We start from the raw sequence: 17,056 nt of genomic DNA, 5'->3' as shown, positions 1-17,056 counted from the left end.
TTGAGAAAGGTTCCAAAGATTTTGTAAGTCCCTATTACCTGCTCTGCTTTCCTTCAAGTTCTGATCATAACGGTGATTGGTTGGTAAAAACCACGTTCATTGAACAATTTACATGACTGAATACAAGTACGCATTTATGACTGATATTTCTATAAGAAATAAGAGTGATTTCATGCTGTAATCAATGCGAGTTGCGTGATGAAAGTTATCAGAAGTCTATTAGTGTACACAGATGCGATCTAGCAGAAATAACTAGAGTAACATTTCCACAGTTCGAGTTGGATGGAATCAAGTTTACCACATTTCACTTAAAAACTCAAATTATATGAAAGGAAAGGCCAAACTTTCAAGTTTTCAGATCATCATACTGGTACACAATATAGTAAACAAGCTATAGCTCATTTAATTTTAAGTCAATTTATCATTGAATTGCACATACACTAAAGCGCTGGACTACTATGCAGTTAAAAGGCTGTCAGTGTTAATCATCAACTCGGTACAATGACCCACAATAACATTCTGCAACAATCAACAAGCTTTGAGGTTCCACCTCAGTCTAGTCTTCAAATTGTTCAACCATTTTTCTATATTTCCTTATTTATATCTCTTATTATTTCAATCCATTTCTCAAACTTAAACTTAATAGAAACTTAAATCAAGGATATATCTTAACAAATAATGACTGTACTGAAGTTGTCAAGAGGAACAACGTATATTAAAATTCTTTACTACGTACGTGTCTATGCTCTACTGTTAGAACATATAACATATTAACTGACTTCAAATGCATGCGAAAAATGGACTAGTGCTTTTAGAAAATAGGGTCTTTCTTGGGAAGACTTGGATTTCATGGAGCATTCAATTACCAAGACTTAAAGAATGGCTTGCTTACAGTCTTCTATTAATTTAATTTATCTAGTTGAGGAAGTTATTTAGACTACGGACTACAGAAAATACGCTAAGACTAATTTAAAGTGACAAAGGTGTGTTTAGTAAAGACATAATGACTGAAGAGGTTATAAACTTTATATTCGCTAATGTTTATGTACAATTTGACAACCTGAGAATAGCATACTGCAGTAAGTCAACCAAGAGCTTTGTCGGGAAGTGAATCACGATACACTGTTTTTCAAGACTCTAGTCAATTTTTGGGGTTCAGATTGACTATATCCTTTTATTATCTTAGAATCTATAATGGGAAGGAAAATATATATTTACTGGTTTAACATGAAATAAGGATTTGTAGAAAAATCTGCTATTTTTGATATGGCTAAATGAAGTTGTTTTGGTAGATGCATGCTTCTATTATCATCACTGAAGAAAATAGCTTTTACAATGATAGGAGATAGTCAGTATACGATACTGGCATAGATGATGATCATTAGATGTATATAAAATTAATATCTGAGATATAGCAGATAAGTGTCACAAACGTTACACGGAATGCGAGGTGTTTGTGTAGTTTGAAAAAATTTTACTTTCTGGAGTTGAATTAGTTTGGATGGCTTATTTGTATTTGCTTTTTTATTTTTCTCACGAATAGAAGGTCTTGCACAATAGTTCTGAGTGAGAATAAAGGAAATTTATCTGCATATTTAAAATTGTCTTCGAAGAACTGGCTGTGTGAGAGCTTAGTGTTATATTTATTGTTCAGTTGAAATGAAATCCTTTTTACAGTTAAGATTTCTGTTATCGTCGGATTCTTATAATTAATGTAGATCATCCTTAGCCGGTATGGTTCTATGTTGTTTGTAGAGTTTATGTTTCGATTTGAATGTAGAATAATTTATCATCGTAGAGGAAAGGAAGTAGCTTACATTAGCTTAAGATGCAGACGTATATAGATATACGTTTATCTAAACGCGGATATGTTTGGCATTCAATGCGTTTTAAGTACCACACAGGGATATACAAGAAAATGTTTAAGTAAAACGAATCAGCATGGTAAGAGAGTAGAACTGTCATTATCAAAAGCAGACTCAATATTTGAAACTAAAACAACGATTAATTATCATAAGAACTATGTGAGTCACTGTTAAAAGTGCATGGGGACTCATGAAACAATAGTAACTACGCAATTGACTATTAAAAAGAAAGACGTGATTTCTTCTCTTATTAGTTTAGTGTAGTTAGGTAAATATAAATCTATATCAAATGACAGTTTATCTTCTCCAAATTCATAGAAATTAACCAAGGTCAACTACATTTGCCTTCCAATAGCAAACAGAGCCTTACGCGCTAGCAAGAACAACACGTCATATTCCGTCAACGCAGTGATACTTGACATCAGATGACGGAAAATGTAATCACAGAAGTTACCTGAGAGTAACAACATGCAATAATGACAATATTTGATTTATACCGAATAATTAGAAACAAAAAATATATTTTGTTATCTGTAAGTAACACTATGCAATGTGGAATTAAATAGGAGATCTGTAAATTCTGTTTTTTAGTGTTTTAAAATTTGATAGTGGTCACGAAAATGTTTCCAATTCATGATGTAACACCAGTGTTTCACTAAAACCCTATAGTCGTTTTGAATTGAGACTGATTTAACATTGTACTGTAAATAAGGATTTATACAGCAACCTAATGTAACGAAATAAAACAATATAATTTTAACAGGAATTAACTTCTTCTTTCCCCTTCTCAAAGGAAACATACCTACGAAAACATGCATTCTTAATAAATTATAACTAAATTGTATACTTTATGATTGAACTATAGAGGGGTATTTTAAAGGAAAACCATTAAAAAATATCAAGCTAAAACTCTGTATGAAATAATATTATAATTATTAACGAAAAGTTTATTAATACAGCAAATAACAATAATCTCTTAAACTGTAGTATATTTACATGTTCGTAACAGTTATTATTATGAAACAGTAATCCTTAAGATTTCTTATTCGAAGTCGTAGCGACTTCAAGATTTGATAAGTGTATTCATGTAAATAGGAGTTATATTTTACTACAAAAAGCTTGTTTAAAAATTTCAAGCGTCTATTGATTATTTTGCCACATCTCTCACGTTTTTTTGTCGTATTTTAACAATAGATATTCTTGCAGCATCCAGAATCAACAGACGACAGTCATCAGTTCATCTGGTGGTGAGAGCAGGCTTTCTGATTGTGGGTATGTTATTTTCTACTATATCCTTTATCCCCCCATACCCAACTCTCTACAGCTAACGAATTGAAAGCGCCAAAGAGGATGATCGGATCAAAAGAAAACTACATCAATGCTAGCACTAAAGTCAACACCAGACGAAAAATATAAAAGGGGTGAAATGGAAAGAAATAGAAAAAAAAATGCTTTCTTCTCTTTCAACAAACCAACTCCACTATAGGGTTTCAAAACTGAAAGATAACACACACACACACACTTGTATTATATATATATATATATATATATATATATATATATATATATATATATATATATATATATATATATATATATATATATATAAGCATACACATACACACAAAACGAATAATTCTAAGCAAAGTATATAAGAAATAGCTGTTCCATCTCTTAAAAAAAGTACTGTTTTCCTATCATTGCTGGGACATATTTTACTTTTGTACATACTATTGTATATCCGCGCCATTTCTTATCGTTAGAAAGTTTTGACAATTTTCGATTTTGTTTCCGAATTATCTAAACCAAGTGTGTGGACATGGACAGTAAAGGTTTACCCATGTAGGCAACGACGGGCTTCTCTGTCAGCGTTGCCAACCAACGTTCACTAAAGTGTGCGTGTAGCCGCTCAAAGTTTCAGTGCAGATGGTCGAGTACATCTTGCGTTTCTGCTTCACCCATCTGCCTAACCTTTATGTAAGACAAACAACCAAGCAAGCAGTGCATGTTGCAACATATTAACGTGTGTGCGCAATGGTTGATCAAAGACAATCCAGCAAGTAGAGAAATTTGAAAAACCAAAGCAGTTGGCCCCTGGGAAGAAATATTTTGTACCAGCATTTGGTGATAAACCATCGTGTCTGTTGTGTAATGCATCCTTCATATAGAAAAGATATTTAAACGTTGAAGGACATTATGGTCCTTATGCAGAGTCGTTCTGACTCATGATTAGTGCCATAATAGAGAGTTCGACTAACATATGTTTCCTGCAGTAGTCAGGCCTTTAATATGACGGTAATCATATGTCAAAACGGCTCTGCATAAGGCGGTATAAATCTAAACGCTAGGGTGAATATGATGCACTAGATAACGAAGAATGTTCAAATATTTTGAAAAAATCAAATAAAAAAGTACATTATATAAATAGTTCAAAATTTTATAATCAAAATAATAAATAGTCTGATCAGTGAATACTACTAATATTTTTTTAATATAATGATGAATATTGATATTATATGATATTAAAGTTCAAACATAAAGTTGTAAGGCAAAGTCCCTCAGAAGTAACATATAAGTAATGCCGTAACTTATGTGGGAGAGGGACAATTTCTTCGCATTTGAGCTTCTCTTCGTTCATTGGAGCTCACTTCAAGATAATACTCTTACTCGATATGACATGATACAAACATAAATGAATGAATGAAGAGTGGGATAGGTTCGCTATATCAAGAAAGAAAAATAGTTTAAGGAAAGTGTGATCTCATCCCGTTTCAGTATAATGTCTAGTACAATATTAGATCCTCCAGAAATAATATATAATTCTTACGTTTTTAAGTCATCTTAAACATTGTTCATTCAATTTAATTTCTGAATAAATAAATGGGCAATAACCAAGAAAATAGTTCCTATTTCGAAGTATTTAATGTATGTGTAAAATTACCGTTCAAGCAGAATCCAACAAGTAGAAGAATTTGGAAACCTGACCAATCAGTCTTTGGAAAAACAAATATTTAGCAAGAGTATGTGGTGGTGGTGCTTCGTGTTTGTTGCGTAATGCATCCATCGTACCGAGAAAATATAAAGTTGGATATATTATAAATCTAAACACAAGAGTAACTATGATGCAGTTTCTATTGCCGAAAGAACTCAAAAGAATATAGTACTGCTGCTGCCTTATCACCTAAACAAAATACAATAACGATTATAAAGCATCTGTGTTCGCATTTTCAATTTGACATTCTAAGTGCATTTGCACAAGAGAAAAATGGAACAAAAATATGTGAATTCAGAAAGCTCTGATAGCACTCACGACTGCGAAGCTGAAAGTCAAGCAAACTGGGGCAATTCCATCTCTTATGCCATTGGACGTTTTCATTATATCTTCTGATTGATATATACAAAACAAACGATATTCTGTTTGCTACGTCACTGTGACATCAAATCACTTTCTTTAAGAGCACTAGAGTGCTCGATGATAAGAGAATATTCAATTGGAAAGATTTGAAGAGTGTGAGACAAGAACAGGGTAACCCTCAATTGTACTATTTTAAGAAATTTGAGGTTTTCTGCTGCATTAATCATTTTCAAAGTCGGAAAGCTGATTTTTCACAAAAGACTATACATGAAGGATTAAATGAACAAGGTTACACGAAGCGGTATGTGTTGCTCTCTATCGGGTGCTGCAAAAGCAGCAACTGCTAAATTGTGGGTTACCAAGTTCTTGCCTCACATCCTTCGTTTGATATAAATATAGCACGAAACTTATTGTTATTACTGCATAGGAATTCTCGAAAGAAATACGATTTTGTCATGATTCATAGTTGCATTCAGACATTTTAAGGCAAGTTTTCATAATATTTATATCTTTTTTTAACAAGTCTTAAATTTAATATTCGTATTGTGCTATTGTTGAAGTTTACATTTAAATCTAGAATTTTCCTAACAATTTTCGAAGTATAAACAAGTCTCTAGTAACTAACTGAAATTTGTTTAAAAATCCATACTAGTGCATCAGTAAAAATTGGGGAACAATTTCAATTAAAGTGTCACAATACAAATACTACACCAATACAAGTCAATTAGTGAATCGGTAGCTCCTTAACAGATTTAGCACTAAACGATTTTAAGATTTTTTCTTTCATTCATTATTTTTATTGTTCTACCATCTTTCGTACAAAGTAACAACTACAACATTATGTTCATTTCTTTCCACTATTGCACAACGAGAACAAAAATTTCGACTTCATTATATCGGTTTTCATATCAAAAAGAAATCAAATAACGTATAGCATTTCGCGATATGTTTATCATGCAAGAATCGTTATCTTCTGCCTCATCTTATGAAGGAGCAGTAATGTTGGAAATTGTCACGTGATTTCGGAATTGTTCTGACAGGGTGATGTGATTCAGATTCTTTCGCACATAGCGACATACTGGCAGTACATGAAGCTCTCTACTCTTCGAACGTGGCCTTGTATGACTTTTGGTTGTTCTCGAAAATAAAAAGGCACCTGAACGGAGTAAGCCGTTGCATTCCAAAAGACATCTAGCGCAACGTGATGATTACCCTGACCCGGAAATGGGTTCCAAGGCTGTTTGGAGTAATGAAAGAACCACTGGAATCAATGTGTTGAAGCAGGAGATAACTAGTTAAAAGTGATTCAAAAGATGAATACACTAAATGATTGCGATATTTTTTTTCGGGACATGATCCTATACTTTCTATTAGGCCTTGTATTATTGACAATAATATAAACAATGTAGTTTTGTTAAAATTATGTATCATATCTTTATTTCATATATATCAACTCTGAAAACGTATCACGCAAAAGGTTCTTCTTTCGTGTATCATCTAAAAGATGAAATGTAATAAAATAATTGTATATTTCTTTCCAACCATCTATAGACAATTGGTGTGTAGATGGTTGGCAAGAAATATATTTCAACTCACGTTATGCAATTAGCAGATTCTTTTCTAGTGATTGTGACATCATTTCTAGTGAGTTTCTCATGAGAGTACTATATATGACTGCCAAATAGTTCTGATGCAACTAAGAAGAAAGTTAAACATAACCAAACCCCACATATTTTTAATCCGGATTACTATAAGAGTTTATCCTTGTTTAACTATTATCTCTCTCGAAAAGAAAAAGAAGAAAGTGCCACACGAGTACCACTACAAATTCGCAAGTCATTCATTTTGTTAAAATATTAAATTTGTTACTAAAACAAGTAGATATAATATTACGATCGACTAAAAGAAAGACAAAACATTTGTATAATGAAATATTACTTATTTTTATTAATGTAATTGTAATATAATGTAAGACACTCAGGCGAAAGTTAACTATACCTCAAATTAGCCATAGAAAGAAATTACATATATAGTATATCTATCCAAGACACAGGTATAAGTCTTTGGAAAGAACTTCTTTCAACATACTATCTGCACTTGTTCTTTTTGTTTCTTCAAGACACAGACGATAGAAGGAAAAATATGTATTTCGTTTTCCCCACAGCAATTTTGTGAATAAGAAAAGGAGAAAAAAACAACAAAAAGGAGTGTTTTTATTACTGTGAGAAAGATGTGATCCTCAGAAATTGCAATTATAATGAGAGAGGGAGATAGGAAAAAACGGAGGCTGAGCAGCTATTCCTACAGTCTCTCGCTCTTTCTTTCTTTCTCTCTGTGTGTACGTGTTTGTGAGTGTATGTGTATGTAGCTAGAAATAGGTTGTGAAGCAATACTAGGGAAAGAGAGAGAGAGTAGAATTTTAACAAACAGCTTTAAATCTCCTTACCTTTAGAGTGATGCTAGCGGCATCTGTGTTAGCAGGAAGTAAAATATTGAAAAGAGAAAACGGAATAAACTTTGATGCTGAAAGGTGAAATGATGTTTGAAAAAAATTAGAAAATATCCAATAAGTAAAGAAATGTTGAAAGATAATAAAAAACGCAGGAAAGAGTAGGATAATGGATGGAGGAAGAGAAAGAGAGAGAGAGGAGGTGATCTTTTTCTCGCCAATGTTCTGAAGTATTGAAAACAAATTAGCCAGTGCCTCAAGAGAAAGAGAACGTAGGACGGCCAAAGAGCTGAAGGGAAAAGGGATGTACCGAATAGCATAGTGAATAACAGATAGGAAAAGAGAAAAAGAGATGCAGACTTTATGCTGGAGTTTTAATTACGTTGCCTTTGGGGGGTTTTCGACCCAAGCTCTTAATTGAAAGCTTCACTGTAGGGAATGATGCGACACTGGATCCTTTTTTGCCCCGGCCCCGTATCCCATTTCCTACCACACCCAATCTGCTCACAATTATCTCAATGCCGGAATATTTTTTTCTTTCTTCTTTCCCCTAAAGTGAAACGTACGAAAAAATGTAAAAAATGATTTTTTCCTCTATAAATGGGCTTTAAGGAAAAAACACACAAAAATTATTACAGGAAAGGACTGAACTCTTAAAAGAGTCAAGTTCTTAAAAATAACACAAGATTTGCATACCCCTATGAAGATAATATTATCTAATGATATACTGATTTCATAAACTAGTGCAGTTGTAAAATCCACATTTCAGTGAATAATATGGAAGCATTCTTAATTAACAATTGCATTAGAGTTAAAAAATTAACCTTATGTGCTTAGGTGATACGAGTACAACTGTTTTATATAGCTTATCACTTTCAGACCGGCTACACCTTGATCAAAAGCAAAAAGCCAAGTAGATTCAGAAAGAGCCAGTGGAAGATGTGCAGAGAGAAAGAGTCATTATTGCATGGACTGTGTGTCTGTCACAACATCGGAGAGGCCTTTATATAGCATGTGCTGCAGTGAATATAGTTACGAGATTTTGTAGCATTACTCATAGTACTGTACTTTAGCTTATATCTCCTGTCCTCTAGTCAAGTTGCGGCTGACCTTATACAATATTAGCAGCTAAAGTATTCGGTGTTACCCGCGAAAAATTTTAAAAAGCCTATCATCTTTTGAGATTTGCATCGAACAACTCTGTACTTATAGCAAAAATAATGATTAATACATACCTAATGTAAAGCTGCACCTGATAATGCAACGTCAGTTATATAATCTCACTTTTGAAGGTACTAAGGATAGATTGAACAAAAATACAGGAGGCATGTAATATTTTTTTTCATTGATACAACTGTTGTTCAATCTGCACAAACCAGCCTTCAAAAATTGTAAATAGTTTGAAACAATTTACGGCAATCCTATGACATGAATTTGTATCGAGGACAAATAAACAAACATTCTGCTTCGTAAATAAAATTTAGAGTAACTAATAAGCAAACAAAAAAGATTCTAGATTTCAGTTCGTACGAAGTACTCTCCACAGAAAGTTTCTAAACGAGAAGTTTTCAATGAGCCTACTGATTTATAAATACATTCATCCGGTCTATGAAGCGTGTTATAATACATGTATAAGATTAGTCAATTTTGTATCTTATTTCAACTTCGGAGAGTTTGAAGTAAGGATACATTTGTTGGTGATTCTGAAAGATTTCTAGTTTTCATGAGGAGAATTAGGATCTATGAGATAACAAATTGAATACAATACACATGTAAAAATCCTGCTATTACATTCACATTTTTACGACGAGTTACCAAAGATGTACAAAATATTTAATATATTTCTGGTATCTCTTAAAATTCATATTTCTAATGTTTTACTCTTAATTTAATAACAGGTTATATCATTAAATTCTATTATTGGCGATACAAATGTAATGAAGCTCTTAACAAAGAGATGCATATTGTATATATACACAAAGCCTTGTTAGCTTGCCCACAATAGTTATAACTTTTCGTTTAGTTGAAAGTTTTAAATCTGAGAAATTTCAACTAAACTACTACAACTTATCATATTCACAGTATTAAGAACTGAAAGCTAGTGACCTTGTTTAACCTTATGACGCCAGCCTTTCAAAATCTACGTTAATGCCAACCTGGGTCTGACCCCGAATCAATATTATTGTTAGTAGTCACCTTTTCATTAACTTTTATTTTATTATATTGATGAAAACAATTGCTTACTTTTATGTACTATGGTATAGTTATATATATATATATATATATATATATATATATATATATATATATATAGGCCCATTTTAATCTTTCCACGGAAATGTTTTGAAAACGGTTGAACATAAATGAACGGAACAAAAACTCTAATAGCAAATATCATGGTACAAATCAAATGTTGATGTCGTGGTGCCCCCTAGGGTCACTCTTTAGGAGGGCCCGGGGCCCAACTTTAAAATTTTAAATGGAAACATGGGCCGAATGACACCTCCTTCAATAGATCTTTAAAAGCTAAAAAGCGACGTGGCAAAGGATTTTTCATATCGGTCACCGTATCCAAAATGGTCGCCAAGATATGTTACCTGTATCAGATAAACGTTCAGTAGCACTAATATGAAAACGGTTCAACATAAATGAACCAAACCAAAACTACAATAGGAAAGCCGTGGGACAAATCAAATGATGTTGTTGCGTTGCCCCCAGGGCCACCTTTCATGGTTTCTGTACTTAGAAAATTTAAACGAAAATATGGGTCGTGATACCTCGTTCGATAGATCTTCGTACACTAAACAGCGTTGCGGCAAATTGGTCATATGGTTCACCGTTTTCAAAATGACCGCCAAGACATGGTGCCTTTATCAGATAAAACGTCCAGTACCACTAATATGGAAACGGTTGAAGATAATAACGGATGAACAGAATAAAATTCCTATAGAAAATCACAGGGTATTTATCATTCCAGGGCTCTAAAATGTTGCAACAGAAGAGATGATTAGATTGAAAGTGCTATAATGCAAAGGAGGAAATCTACTTCCTAGAAAATCATCGTTCGAACGTCCTCCCGTCCGAAGCGGGACGGGAAGGAACGGTTAAATTGCAAATGAGAACCTTAGTTTTTGAAAATTGTATCTACACAACAAAATTATCTGAAATGTGTTTTCATAACAGATGTTGTCTGTAATGGAGAAATTTAGGTAAAATTCTTGTTAAATGGTATCTTCCATTTTGATTGCAGGAAATGATTTCTGCAAAATGAATCAACTGAAATGCAAAACCAATGTCGTCGAACAATGCAATTTTAGAACAACGTGTACAAATGTTTGTTTTGCTGAAAAGCCGTCTGCACAATATTGGTTCATTACAGTATCAGTCATTTGTACATCCAAGTGTTTCAGACAAGCCGTACCAATTGCAAGTAAAAATGGGGTTCTCATTTGAGATTTTACCATTCATTTCCGCTTCGCGCACTTACGGAGGGAGATCAAAAAGATAATTTTCTAAGAATTAGATTTCCTCTTTAGCATTATGTAAGTTATACTTTAATAATCTGTTTCTCCGTTGGATTATTCCCGAAGCGTGGAATGATAAATACCCTCTGTGATTTCGTATTCCTTTTCATTTATCACCGTTTTCTGGCCATTTTGAATACGGTGACCGATATAAAAACTCTTTTGCCACAACACTTTTTAGGTTTTAAAGATCCACCGAACGAGATATCACTTGACATATATTTTTTCCATTGACAATTTTGAAGTAGGGTCCTGAGACCCCATGAAAGGCGGCCCTGGGGGTCACCACGACATCATTCAACGTGCTTTCTGTCATTTTCCTGTTTCACCTTGTGTTCTGTTCATTTATCTCCAACCGCTTTCATATTACTGGTACTAGACGCTTAATCTGATATATGCACCATGTCTTAGCGGCCATCAAAAGGCCATACTTCGAATTCGAGAGATTGTGGATGGAGGTCCTTATCAGCATAAAGGAAGTCAAGCATACGTAAACCAAAACTGCTTATTTCACTAATGTTCAATAGGTGTACAGAGTATTCACTACAGGGTGAAATTCCAAGACATGCCAACAACCGAATTTTGAGATATGCTCTTACTTTATGATTGATCCAAAGTAGGTAAACAATAAGCCTTGATAGCAGTGAACACGGAATCCATTGGCGCGATGTCGGAAGTGTTAAGGATCGTCAGCGGCATGGTCTCTCGTACTCGGCAAAACGCAAGCTGTGATGCTTTCTTTCATGCTTATAAGTGAATAAAACATGAGATATACTGTGACGAAATACATATCATCACACATTATTCCAAACAAAAAAGCATGGAGCTGCCGGTTCTTAACACTTCCTTCTTCCTTCCGAAGCATTGGATATCCATTGTTGTCAAGGTATACCTTCTGTCTATTTTGGACCCTTCTTGAAATCAGGGTGTATCTGAAAATTCTATTGACAGCATATCTGAGAATTTCACCCTGTAGGGAATACACTCCACACCTATTGACAATTGATGAAATACGCACTTTTGGATTGCGTATGCGCGGCTTCCTTTACGCTGATAAGAACCACCATCCTCAGCTTCTGAAGCTCGAAATAGAGCCTATTGAAATTTAGCTTTTTCACGATTTTGGACAGCCCTAGCTCTGAAATTATGCACTTTTCGCCATAGGCCCATATGAACTTTTTCTCTTATTTTGATGTGAGGAATCACCTCTTACAGTTTGTCAGTATAGTTCATTAACACCCTATATATATATATATATATATATATATATATATATATATATATAAATATATATATATATATATATATATATATATATATATATATATTTATATTCATTTGCGTACTACAATACAGTCTAATGAAATTTGTTATTTACTACAATTTCACTTTTCTTTACATGCATTTTACGGAAACATACTTCATTCGGAATTTCCAGCACATACAGAGTATGCTACACAGTTGTCTCACATGTCCCAAAAAAGCTGGATAACCACAATTAATACATCGTGTTTTTACTTCTCTATCCTTATCTCGTGGATAAAGAATGCATCTATGGTTCTTGTCGCGGTTGAATCCGGAACGTCGTTCAATGTACCTCAGGATACTAGTCGCAGTAATAGCTTGTTTGGTTTTAATTTGCATGCACTGAGGATTTTCAAACTACCCCTGGATTTCTGAAGTTATTTAGGGATATTTTTGTCTTTTTGAGTTTTGGTAGCACTGTATTGTGAGGACTTTGACAGCAAAATCACCATCGAAAGAATTCCTGCACAATCAATAACATTGAAAAAGTGAATCACAGGCCAACATCTCACTTTGTCTTGCACTTATAGAATCTGAAGAAATGGTCAAGTGTATTCACACCAGACTTAGTTTCATTATGCATTGTGATATGATATCCAATGTATTATTTTCGGGAACTACAGTTTTATCATGGTGCATTGAAGACAATAAATAACAGGACCAATCTATTCTTCTTCGGGACATAGCTCGCATTGGTCAACTCTCCTCCAAAGCACAAGAGTGAAGTATTTTCTGATCACTCGCGGATTCAAACTTTTCCTAGGGATATCCCGTTTGCACATTCTCATTGCGAAAACTCTTTTCTCTGAAGAAGTAACTCTTCGGTGAGTTCGGTACTTTTCCATGATTATATTTTTTCTTTTACTTAGCCATAGTTTTGCAAGATACTTCACCAGGTCTTTTATGATGTCTCGTTCATGTGTTACTTTCCGATCAACATGTATTTCTCCATGTATTTTTCTGTCTGCGCCATATGTAAGCATAGAAAACCGTGGGATCCGCACGGACCTCAGGTGTGCTAAATTCGTTTTGGGTCTTAAATGCTCTTATACTTTCTAAATACAAAATTCTACAAGAAGTAAATTGTTATTGGTGAATTGAAACCATCTTAAAATGAGACGTCCTGAGTCATACACAAGGATGTGTAACAAACAGTGCGTCATAAGGTTAAGATAGTCACAGTTGTAGTCACATAGGATGTTGTCAAACAAGTTACCAAGAAGTAAGAATATATGAAGCATGATCGTAATGGTTTTGTAATATATTTCGTTTTTAAAATTGTGATTACTTGCTACTGATTTTTCGTCGGGTTACACTTCTGCTGATCATTTCTGCCAAACGATAACGCTACGGCGCTAAAACAGGCGAAGCCGAGAACATTAAACATAGATATGCAATGAATGAAAAGTAGTAGTACGGCTTAATAACAACCTATCTCATTGTCTCCAAAAACATTTTGGTTTTATAAAAGGTGGGCACTCAAGAAAGATTATGTTGCGGAATGCACCTTTTCCATCGTTAAACATAATTTCAATTTCATGGTACTTCGTTATTAATCACAAACAGCCAATTTCTGAATGTGATTACGTAAATATTTTAAGGAACACTTGCATCTTATAACATGGTGCTGTTCAATAGGAAAGGCACAGTTTTCTAAAATAGTGATGCGCCGATACACACAGCCAGAACTGGTGAAGTTCAATTTGAGGAAGGACGGAAGGAACTCGAATAATCTATTCCTCGGCTTATATGACATTCACATTTAACATACTGAACATAAATGATTAGTTTCAGAGCAAAAGTTGCGGCTCGAACTTTTTACTCTATCATCACTGATTGAAGTGTCTGCTTTGTTGCTTCAAGTATTGTCTGCAAACATTTCTTAAGATGTCTAAATTCTGCTGCAGATAAAAAATAAATGAAATATTTTAGTTTTACTCCTCACGGCTATGCTATGTAGGAGATAGTGATGATGAGAGTGAACTATGAAAGTAAGAACGGGCGAATCCCAAGAAAACACACAGAAGATGTTTGTCCATCACAAATCCCACTTGACGCTAACTGAAATCGAACTAGGGATTACATGCATCAGACGTAAATGGTGTACCACTGAAACATTGTAACCTTGTGACGAATACATCTTGCCACGAGGTAAAGGTGGATCAACACCATATTAGTCAAGTAAGCTTTATTTTGTTAGTATTTTCATTATTTGGAGAGTTACCAATGAACATATTTTTACTGTATGGAGCTTAAATACAATTAACTCAATTGTTTTGACTACATATTTTGTATTTGTTGCGATCGATTACTTGAAACTCGTGACAGACTTGTGAAGTAGGGATTATTGTATGTTGAAAGTATAGTATTTATAATTAAAACGGCTTGCTACAGTTATTACGACTGGCAAGATATACGTAGAAAGAATGTAGTTGTGTTCGTGTAGTGGTTTCTAACGATTGGTTTGAACCCTTCTCTATCCTGAGCTAGACTTCTCAATTTTACGTACTTTATCTTTTGTATATATTATATTACTTCAATCATGGGACTTCTTTCTGTATGTCTCATAATGTATCATAATGTGCCCATGTCTTTTCAAATATTTTAGTATATCCCTTTGTTCTAATACAAATACTAATACTTCTTCATTTGATACTTTATACACCCATCTAATTTGCAACATCTTTGTAAAGCATTTTATTTTGAAGGTCTGAGTTCTTTAATTTTGTATTGTAGTATCCATGATTGACATCTATACAATACCACATTCCATACTTATGCTTTCAATCAACTTTTTCTTCAGTTCTATGACGATGCTTCTGCTTCAAAGCGTTTCAGTTTTCTCCAAATGCCTTCTTCTTCTGAGCTATTCTTGATTTTACAATTTTCATTGTACCTATTATCGCTCGTTACTTTTGTTCCAAAGTAACGATATTACCTGATAGATATGGTTGTTACTATTATGTTTAGTTTGCTATTAGAGTTTAAAGTATATCTACTCCAAACACATTAATGCACGTAAAGAAATATTATCGTTGAAATCTGTAGGAAAGAAGCAATTTAGTGAATTCAAGTATTAAAGCAAAATACTATGTTTAATAATGATGATTCGGTTCGTGTAGTTCAATGTTTCTTTTCAGCATCCATTATAAATGACGTGTGAATCCATAGTTTAAGGTGGAATCCGAAGCACAATAATATATTTAAATTTTAATGCTCTTCCACCGGGAGTCGAACGAGGACAACGTACACCAAAGACGCAAGCGCTAATCATTAGACTATGTTTAGCAATGAGTTGAACGAATAAAATAAAATGGGAGATAATAAGAGTAGATAGTTGAACAAGAAGAGTGTAGTGCTTACCAAAACAATTGACAAAAAGAAATAAAATGTAGATGTATTAAGATGGAATTGTTGGCATTTAATCCCATCTTAGTCCTTCCTAATATCTTTCAATGATGTCATATACTTCAGAACGGATGTATGATGTAAAATGTTAAAGTTATATTTCTTTTGAAAGTTATGGTATGATGTAGGAACAAAGAATACATAAATGTATCAAACGCACTTCACGTTCTAATTCTGTCAAAGCATTCCCGAGGAATCAGTTTGGTTTCGGGCATTGATCTTGAAAATATTCAGATTTGGTTGACTAATGTCAGGATTCCAAAACTATCTAATATAACTGTTTATATTTTCAGTCACTTAGAGCCAATATTTAGTTCCCATTTTCGAATTTAAACAGATATTTGTGCTTTATCCTTAATTGTTTCCCTCCAAAAATTAAAGCCCCTGAAACAGATATTAAATAAATGTAACATTTCTTTTTTAACTTTTGTTCACAATTAGTCCAAAGTGCTTCTTAAAAGTATACATTGTCTTCATTCTTTGCTGGGATTTGGTTCATTTCAACACAAACACACGGACTGCTTAATTAGGACATAAATGACTTTATACGTATCAATTTTAATCAAAATCATTTAGAACAGTTGTGATAAAAAATTGAAATGAAATTTTTGAGTTTTACGTCCCACGGTTATGCTGGTTACGCTAAGGAAGACGGTGATTATGAGAAATTAATGAAATGGTGGAATGAAGAAAGTGGGAGGAAACGGGAGAACCCCGAGGAAACCCACGCACACGGTGTTTGTCTACCATAAAGTTCACTTTGCGGGAGCAGGGTTTGAACCCGGGAACCCATACACCACAGGTGAACGCTCTACCACTGAGCCACCGCGGCCCCTACAGTTGTGATAGAAAGAGGTTATCCATCTGAACCAGATTTATCTGGAAACCTCAGTATACATCAATGGCATTCGCACCATTTTCCTCAAAATTGGTAAAGCAGTTTCTACGAAATATTATTTATGTTTGTTTTGTACTTTACCCATTATCAATTCCAACACAATTCGGAAACTACTTAAGAAGCCTTTTGTGCATTACGTGGTAAATTTTAACCAAATCTGGTAAGCATTTTAGGGAAATAATTGTTTAGGTTAGTGACTGTGTAGGTAGTTTAGTCTACAGCCGGAACAAATGAATTTTCTGTCTTAAGTTG

Source organism: Thermobia domestica, chromosome 2 (assembly GCF_964235325.1).
Source record: "Thermobia domestica chromosome 2, izTheDome1.hap1.1, whole genome shotgun sequence".
In the NCBI taxonomy this organism is placed as follows: Eukaryota; Metazoa; Arthropoda; class Insecta; order Zygentoma; family Lepismatidae; genus Thermobia; species Thermobia domestica.
Note: the sequence above shows the minus strand (reverse complement) of the source record.